The sequence below is a fragment of the Gigantopelta aegis genome, chromosome 3 (genome assembly GCF_016097555.1).
Source record: "Gigantopelta aegis isolate Gae_Host chromosome 3, Gae_host_genome, whole genome shotgun sequence".
NCBI lineage: Eukaryota > Metazoa > Mollusca > Gastropoda > Neomphalida > Peltospiridae > Gigantopelta > Gigantopelta aegis.
Genome location: NC_054701.1, coordinates 1,092,619 through 1,101,654, shown reverse-complemented (window position 1 = coordinate 1,101,654; position 9,036 = coordinate 1,092,619).

Here is a 9,036-nt window from a genome sequence, read left to right as displayed (position 1 = left end):
AGGGGTGGTGGTGGTGGTGCTATGGAATTTGAATGGAGCTATTAATGCCAAAGTGAAAAGGTGCGCATTTTTATTGAGGAAATTTGGCGCAATTCTGAACGGTCGGTCAAAAGGTAAATGTGCGAGCTAGTATAGGTTTTGAATCGAGAATAGCTCGTTAGTGGGTCGAGAGTAGCTCGTTAATTATAGACCTTCGTGTTGCTGGTTGTCTCCCTAGGGTCCTTATAAGGACCCGACCTCTTCTGGTCGTGGCATGACAACCCAGAGGAGACTCGTGCAATTGTGTAGACACTGGTAGGCAAGGCGTTTTGTTCCGGGGTGGTCGACGTGCTGATGTTGGCATGGTCCTCCGCTTCCTCCTTAGTGACATCAAGTACAAGTTTCCAGCAGCAAGTTTTTGGGGGTTGGGTAGGGGAGGCTGATATTCTTTTGTTCGGCCTCCCCCGGGTGCATTGCAATTGTGTACTCGGAACCGGTATTCTTTTGTCCGGTTCCTTATTAGAGCACGTGCTGGGCCATTGAATGTGGGGCGGATGCATTGTTATCATTAGTCAATGCATCCGGTGTACTGATGCGATGAGCGTGTAGTCTGCATGTAGTCCTAGTTTGGTGTTAAGGTTGTACCTACTGTCTTACGTCCCTACTCTAGTGATTCCAACGGTCTTCACGACCACCCCCCCCCCCCCCGCCCTTGTGTAGCATTTAACACAATGGCCGGGGGGGGGGGGGATTAGACTAATCTAGGTATCTAATTTAAAGGGCAAGCCCTTATAGTGTGTGTTTTGGTTAAAAAGCCTATTGCTTGCATAATTATTTTATTACTTATGAACAATCTTTCTGCATTCACACATTCAAACGACACACCCAGCTTGACTAATATCTGTATGTTGGTAATCGTTGTTAGTAAAGGGTAGTTAGTTAGGCTTGATTTCTTATTGGTTTTGTTGTCGTAATTTTTTATTCCCGCCCCCTGAAAGGATGTACTGATAGGTGAGGATGATAATATACACTAGGGTTAGCGTGTGCTGCATACAATAGTTTGGGTTACCCCTTGATTTCTTATTGGTTTATTGTCTTACTTGGTTTGTCTTCTGTTCTCTGTCGTTCGGTTGTTCTTCTGGGCTCTGGGTGGGTGACTTACCGTGGTCTGCTATTTGTTCATTAGTAATAGTGCATGGTGCGACATAAATTGTGCGATATATACAAGTGCTTTTTCTTGGATCCTGGTTGACTGGTTTGGATGAGTCGGCATGCTGTAAGAAGAGCAAGTGATAATTAGAGTTTCTATCCTGGTTGACTTGTTTGGTTATTCATTGTTATTCGCTACCGACCCACCTTTGGCCACCTGCTCATGAGTGCATTGGGTCCGAGTTCAGTATTGGTTGCAGCTCATGTGTAGGGGCTTACAAGTGGGTGGTTTTGAGTAGTTCCTATAATTTTATTGGCACTATAGGTGGTCTTATTTTTACCTGTTCACCTTTGGCCCCCAGGTTATTTAATGTTATTCTTAGGTTACTCGCTACCGATCCACCTTTGGCCACCTGCATTTGAGTGCATAGGGTCCGAGTTCAATATTGGTTGCAGCTCTTGTGTAGGGGCTTACAAGTGGGTGGTTTTGAATAACCCTTTAAATAATTATTGGCACTATGGTAGGTCTTATTTTAACCTGTTCACCTTTGGCCCCCTGGTTGGAAAGCATCGAGTGGAGTTCGAAATTGGTTGCAGTTCCTTCTTAGGGGCGTACTAGTGAAAGGTTATGAGGACTTTGTTGGTTTATTTATAGCTTTGGTTTGGTGGACTGGACGAATAGATAAACTGCTTTGAAGGTTTTATGTTTTAGATATTTATCCGGGTTTAATAGAAAGTTAGGCGTTATTTTTTTTATTATGGTTGGCTTCGGTTATTGATTTTATCATTAGTTGTCTCTGAGTGGTATGTAGCGTGCAATCCAGGAGATTGCGTTTCATATCTTCCCGGGTGCCACAATCACATTCTGGGTTTAGTTTGGTAAAGGAGCAGCTGTTGAGTTTTGAAGATTTACCTAGGCGTAATTTAGTGATTAGCTTATCCACATAAGTGTTTTTGTGTTTAAGTCTTATTGAGTTGACTAGTGGCTTGATGTTATAATGCCATGTATTATTGGTTAGGTCCCAGTTTGCTTGCCATTGATTTATGTAATGTTTTTTTGCTTTTGACATTAACTCTGTTATTCCTAGTGGTAGTGCGGTAATTGTACTGGTGATTGAGAGTGCTGTTTTTGCTCCATAGTCGGCTACTTCGTTACCAATTATCCCTACATGAGCTGGGACCCATTCGAATACTACTGTTAGGTTAAGTTGGTTTAATTCGTGGAGTTTATTGTGGATAGCTGCTAAGATGTCTGGCCTAGTAGATTTGTTAGTTTGAAGAGATTGGATTGAGCTAAGGCTATCTGAGAAGATAACACTTTTAGGATATTGTTTATTTCTAATCCAGATTAGTGCCTCGTAGATGGCTGTCAGTTCTGCTGTGTAGACTGATAGGTTGTCTGACAGCCTGGCATATTTAACAAGTTTGGAGTGTTTAGATATCTTTTCTTCTACTATTGCGAAGAATTATCTTGGGGGTTTTAGCCATCCGTGTATATGTGGATGTGCTCCGGGTAATTTTCGTTGGCTGCGGCTTCAAACAGGACTTTTTTTAAAAGGTGGAAATGGTGTTTCGTCTGTGGCTTTTTTAATTAGATATGGAGTGTGGCACTCCATAGGCTGATTAATATGATATAGAGCCACTGGTATATTATCAATTCTTACCTCTATTTCTAGTTTACTGGCCCTAGTGGCAAATGAATCGTTGAGTGTTTTATTTAAAAAAAATTCTAGTCCTGGTTTAGTTATTATAGGAGTAAGTTCCTGAACAGGGTGATCTAACTTGAGCGAATGGATTTTAAGGTGGTAGTTGATGTTGAAGATTGCGGCGGTATTTAAGTGGCATGACGTTAAATTCTACTTCTAGGCTTTGGCCGCTAGTATTGGGTGGAACTTTAGCTATTGTTCTAAGTGCTTGGTTTTGGATAACGTCTAGTTTTTGCAGCAGTTTTGGGTCGGCGCAGCTGTAAGCTTGGGCTCCATAGTCTATCCTGGAGAGTATACATGCTTTGTAAACCATAAGCATTGCTTCCGTTTGCGCCCCCCAACTGGTGCCTGAGATTGCTCTTAGTAGATTTAGAGTATTTTTAGATTATATGGTCACTAAAAGTAAGTTTTGAGTCGAACGTGACTCCTAGGAATTAAATTTTTTTGACTCTTGGGATTGGTTTATTGTTTGAAGTTGGTTTATTGTTTGAAGTTATTTGGAGATTATCGGCCGAGTTGACTTTATTGAATAGCATACAGACTGTTTTGGTTTCCGATAGTTTAATGCCCAAGTCCTGGGCCCACTTATTTAGTTTATTCATATCGTTTTGCATTAGGCTAAATAGATTTTTGATTACTCTGCCTGTGCGCCATATGGCGCAGTCATCGGCGAATAGTGCTGTATTTAGTGGAGTGGTTGATTTAATTTTAATTTTAGCATTGAGTGCTTTATTTATGTCGTTGATAAATATATTGAATAAGGTTGGTGATGGGACCGAGCCTTGTGGGATACCATTGATTATTTCGGTTTTATGTGAGTAATGTCCATTTACTCTGATATTGATCTGTTGTGAATAAAGTTATTAATAAAGTTGAACATGTTGCCTTTAATACCGTTAGTTTTTAGTTTATTGAGTAGTCCCTGGCGCCATACCATATCGAAAGCTTTTTCAATATCTATAAAGATTGCCAATACTTTGTTGGATTTGCGGAAGGCGTCATTTATGCTATTTTGGAGTCTAACTATCTGGTCTATTGTTGAGTGCTTAGTTCTAAATCCGCTTTGTACATTTGTAATTAGTTTATTCTCTAGTAAGTAGTTATTTAGTCTTTTATTGATAATAGTTTCTAGCGTTTTGCACATGTGCGATGTGAGTGTTATCGGTCTATAACTCCCCGGGAGGGAGTGGTCTTTTCCCGCCTTTGGGAGACTGAAACACTCTGCATGCTTCCATGCTGTGGGCATTTGGCCCTCCTCCCAGATTCTGTTATAGAGCGATAACACTACCTCTAGGGTTACATCTGGCATATGTTTTAGTAGAGTATAGCTGATTTGATCTGGCCCTGTGGCGGTGCTTTTTTTGTTGCTTTAATGGCCGCTTTTAGTTCTATTAATGTTAGTGGTTTATTAAATTCTAGATTATCCGTGTTAGGTTGATTATCCATCATAGTATCATTTGTTGGTAAGTTGTTATCTTTCTTAAGTTTATCAAAGAATTCTTTAGGGAAGTTTTCGTTGCTGCTGTTTTTACTAAATGTTTGACTTAGGAGATCTGCTTTTTGTTTATTTGTGGTAGCTATTTAATTTTTTTGGAGGACTGTAGCGATCGTGCGTTGTCCTTGTATAGCTTGAACTTTTTTCCACATTTCTCTAATAGATGTTCTGTTATTAATTTCCCCACAGAATGTCTGCCAGCTGGTCTGTTTAGCTTCAGTGATTAGTTTGCCTATTTCGTTTTTTGCTATTTTATATTTAGTGTGGTATTCTGGTTTACCGGTTTTTTAAAAGAGTTTTCGCATCCATTTCTGAAGCCGCATTTTGTTTTAATTTCGTCCGTCCACCAACTGACAGGTGAATTTTTTGTTGGTTGTTTGGTTTTCGGTATATTATTTTCCGCTATTTTAATTATTTCGTTGGTAATTTTAGTGGTCGCTTCATCGATATCTATATTAGTTTCTAGTTTAATTTGGCTGCATTCGCTTGTAAAGCCTGCCCAGTTGGCTTTACTAAATTAGAATTTTGGTAAGAATTTTTCTTGTTCGGTATATTCTATATTACTTTTATAGTTGGTTAGTATGGGTAGGTGGTCGCCATTTAGAGTATCAAGTACCTCCCATTGGGCGTTTGCCCCTATATTATTAGTTCCTAGCCAAGTTTCTTGTATGCATATAATATCTGGCTTGGTGTTGTTGGTGCTAATGAGTTGAATGAGTTCGGCACCATGTCCCATTGAGTGGAGGCCTTTAGCGTTCCATTGGAGAGTACTTTATTTACTGGCGTGTGGAGGTGGATCTCCCATGATTTATCCTGAGTCGTTATTGATTTTATTCGTTAGTTTTATCTATTTTTATTTTGTTTTAATTATTTTTATTTTTAATTAATTTAGTTTTATTATTTTTAAGTTATTTTAATTTTTTTTGTCTTATGTCGGCTTTAATGGTGGAGATTTCCATGGCTAGTTTCTCTATTAAGGCTTTAAGTTCACTGACTTGTGTCTGCTCAGTGGCTTTAACTTTTTCCGCATAGGTGATTGATTTTGTGACTAGATTATCTCTGGTTATTTTTGGTTGGATTTTGGGTTTTTCATGTTTTTCCCCAGCAGGTTTTTTCCCCATTAGGTTCATTTGGCGCATTTTGGGTTTTTCATGTTTTCCCCCCAGGAGGCATTCATTTGGCGCATCGCCCTTTGATAGTGGTGGCACCGAGTATTTTGCGTGTGTTGACATGTGCCTATCCAAGCATCTGCGCCCTTGATTGGGGATCGCAGGGACGGGTGGTTGTTAAGAGGTACCCGTTTGTCCATTGGATGGGCTCTGGTGCAAGGTGAGTTAAGGGTTAGTACTGGTGGGGGTGGGGGAGGCTTTGGGCTAGCAATGGGCGGCCTTAGTCGGTGGGGGCTGGTGATGGTGACGGTGATGGGGGGGGGGGTTGGGTGGGGTGGGGGTGGTGATGGTGACTCCGCTTTCGCCGTCTACTGGCGTTTGGTTTGGCGTTTTTATTGGTTTTATTTGTCTGGTTTTAGCTGGGGCTTTCGTTGGTTTGGTTTTTAGGAAAGTATGTCTCGAGAGGACTTTTGCTGGGCTCTTACTTTGGTAGGTGTTTAATTTTTTGAAGGACTGAAGGGTTTTTATTTTTCCGGTTTTGGTTGGTATTGAGGTTTTGGGGGCCTGTCTGGTTCTCGTAGGTTTATTGGTTTTCATTATTATTGGGCTATTTTCGGCCCGGGGGATAGCTGACGCCCCTAGCGGCTTGGGACTAGTGGTGGGCGATGGCGGCCGCGTCTCCAATGGCGTGTTTTCTCCGACGTCCGGTAGCTCCGTGGTGTTACCGAAGGAGAAAATGGCTTCTATTTCTGGTGTTATTTTTCCTTCGGCGGACGTCGTAGCTTTTGTGCCTTCTTGTTGGTCGGTTGTTTTAGCTGAGGTTTGCTCCTTTTCTTTTTTTTTCTCCAGCTGTCTCTCGATGAAGGTAGACGTGATAGCCAGCTTTGGCTCCTTGTTGGAGTTTCGGGTCACCTATACCGGGTCACGGGCGACCGTGTCTCTGGTATACGGCGACCCGCCTCCAAAGAAGAGGATAGGAGGGAATGGAAGAGGAAGGAGAAGGAATAAACCCGTGCTAGGGACGGCTCAGGAGGGGACAAAGCTGGCGGCTCAACCGCCAGTGGCGGTCCCTTCTGCGTCGCCGCCCCCACCGAGTTCTCCGGAGAGGACGCGACAGCCATCGGCACCCGCATCCCCGGACCCGCCATACTCCGAATTGGACATCGCGATGTGCCAGCGGACCAGTATGACACCACCGAAATCCACCTCCACCCCTAAAACGACGACTTCGGTGAGACGGTCAACTATATCGACCGCTCCCGTTGAGTTGTCACCAGGATTTGTTGCTGTGGCGGCACCAAAGAGGAAGGCGACATCACCGACCACCCAACCAGCCAAGACCAAGCCGCCGCCGGAAGCCGTGCCCCCGAACGAGGACGAATGGAGCCTGGCCCTAGGTGGACTTCGTCACCAGCTCCACCAGTACTTGCAAGGGGACACGCAACAACCGAACAAACTGCGGGGAGGTTTCGCCAACATCGACTGGAAGCCAATGGAGGACGGCAGCAGCTTTGAAATACATCACAAAACCTTCAGTGGTACGCCGGGAGTGATCGTCAAACATCGAAGGGACCAGACCTACAGACAGTGCGTCATGTTTTGGAAGATTGACAACAGGTCTCTTCACAAGATGCTCTGAGCAGTCTGCGGCCCCGGTTACTCCACTGTAGTTCAGGCTCTACGCCAGCGACAAGACCAGCTGCCAAAACTCCGAGAAACTCCAGGATCCCCGAAATAGACCAACCTTACCTAGGACAGGTAACCTCCTTTTTGGGCTTAGTTGGACTTTAAACATTTTTCGATCAAGCTTCAAAATTCTTATGTTTATTTTTTTATAAATAGTCCAACGCATTTTACTTTGGCGCCCGTTCAATTGCTCAAATCACCTTAAAACCTTTTCGGCCGAGCAGTCAGACTTATTTTTGGGTTTAAATTCTTAGTCCGGACATGATGTTAGGTGCAGTTATTCTCCGTAGACTTAGATTTTTCTAGTTAGATCCGAAGGAATCGAAATTCAGCCAATCAGAACATGGCCCATTCTCGGTGTCTACTAGTCGGTCCGCGCAGTCGCTGGACGTTACTAAATACTTATTCCAAATTCTGACCATTTCAAACTCAATCCCCCCCCCCCCCCCCCTCCCCAGATTAATATCTGCCGAATGCCTGGGTGTGGTGCTTGTTTGTGTGCCGGTGTTTTTGTTTTTTTGTGTATGCGCGTGTTTGATAGTATCTCAAATCTGTTGGTTAATAGCAACTCGGGGTGGATTTTGTCTATTTCGTTGGCTCTGTCCTCTGTGTCCTCAACGTCTGAATCTTCCTTACTGAGGTTTAACTCACACTTCCTTTTGGCGGCAGTGCGAGGGGTATTGGGGGCACTATTTACTGCTGATTTAGAGGCCAGTTTAATGGCTTGTTCAATATCGTCCCTTTTTGGGTTGATCGGGACAAATTCAACGTCGCTGTTTATTTTGGGGGGTTTTATCGTTGTTTTCCTGTTAGCGCGAGGGGTGGCGATAGATCGAGGGGTAGATGGAGGGGTGGGGGATTGGGGGGTGGAGGCTACACTTTTATCGGGGCTATCCATTATTATGTTGACTTTTATGATGTTATTTTCTTCTTGTTGCGGGTTAGGCCCTTTTGTTTTGGTTTCGCCGGTTGCGTTGTTGGTATCCATTTTTATTTCTATCTATTTCTATTTTATTTCGTTTAGGTTTTTGTTTAATTAAGTGCTAATATATAACTGTTAATAAAAGATTTTAATGGTTTTTAAGTGCTTATTAACTATAGCATAAATACACACAAGGGAAAGTTGAAATATTAATCTATTGCTAGTATATTTTACCACAAATATCAGCGTAAGTCTACCTATAAATATCTATCTAACTACAATAACTACAAATACAAATATCTATCTAAATTTGAATAATGTCTTTCTTACCGTGGTCCTAAGTACAGTGCTGTTCCTAGCTCGGACTGTGTGAGTGTGCCCCGAACACTCGTCGCTAACCGCTTTTATTTGTCTCTCACTGCAGTGCAGCCGTCTCCCATTGGCTGGAGATCACTGCCCTCGCAATGCACGTGCGACCGTAATAACATAATGAAATGCATTGCAGCCAGTAAAAACAACTCAGACTTTCCACTAGTCTATTTCATTACAGACAATAATAGACTTTCCACTAGTCTATTTCATTACAGACAATAATAGACTTTCCACTGGTCTGTTACATCGCCCCCAACCAAAATAAGGCGATCTCCTGACGCCTTTCAGAACACTAGGTGATCACATTACTCCTAACTGACCAGAGGAATTAAATCCATCTTAAAACACATAAACTAACGCTTATTAATGTGTCCAACATGATGTCTTTCATGTATTGTCTATATGAGCAGAGAATCCATAGCACACATAAACCAATCTTTATACATCAAGGATCGTGAAAGTCAATAAACCACTGTTCTTTTCCACGAATCTATACTCCAAGAATGCATCTCACGTCCACCATCAGCAAAACACCATAGCAAGCAATGTCATCTCCCTCATGGCCACATAGCACATTTCAGATCAGGACGTTTCTACCGTGTCCACCATCACTTGTAC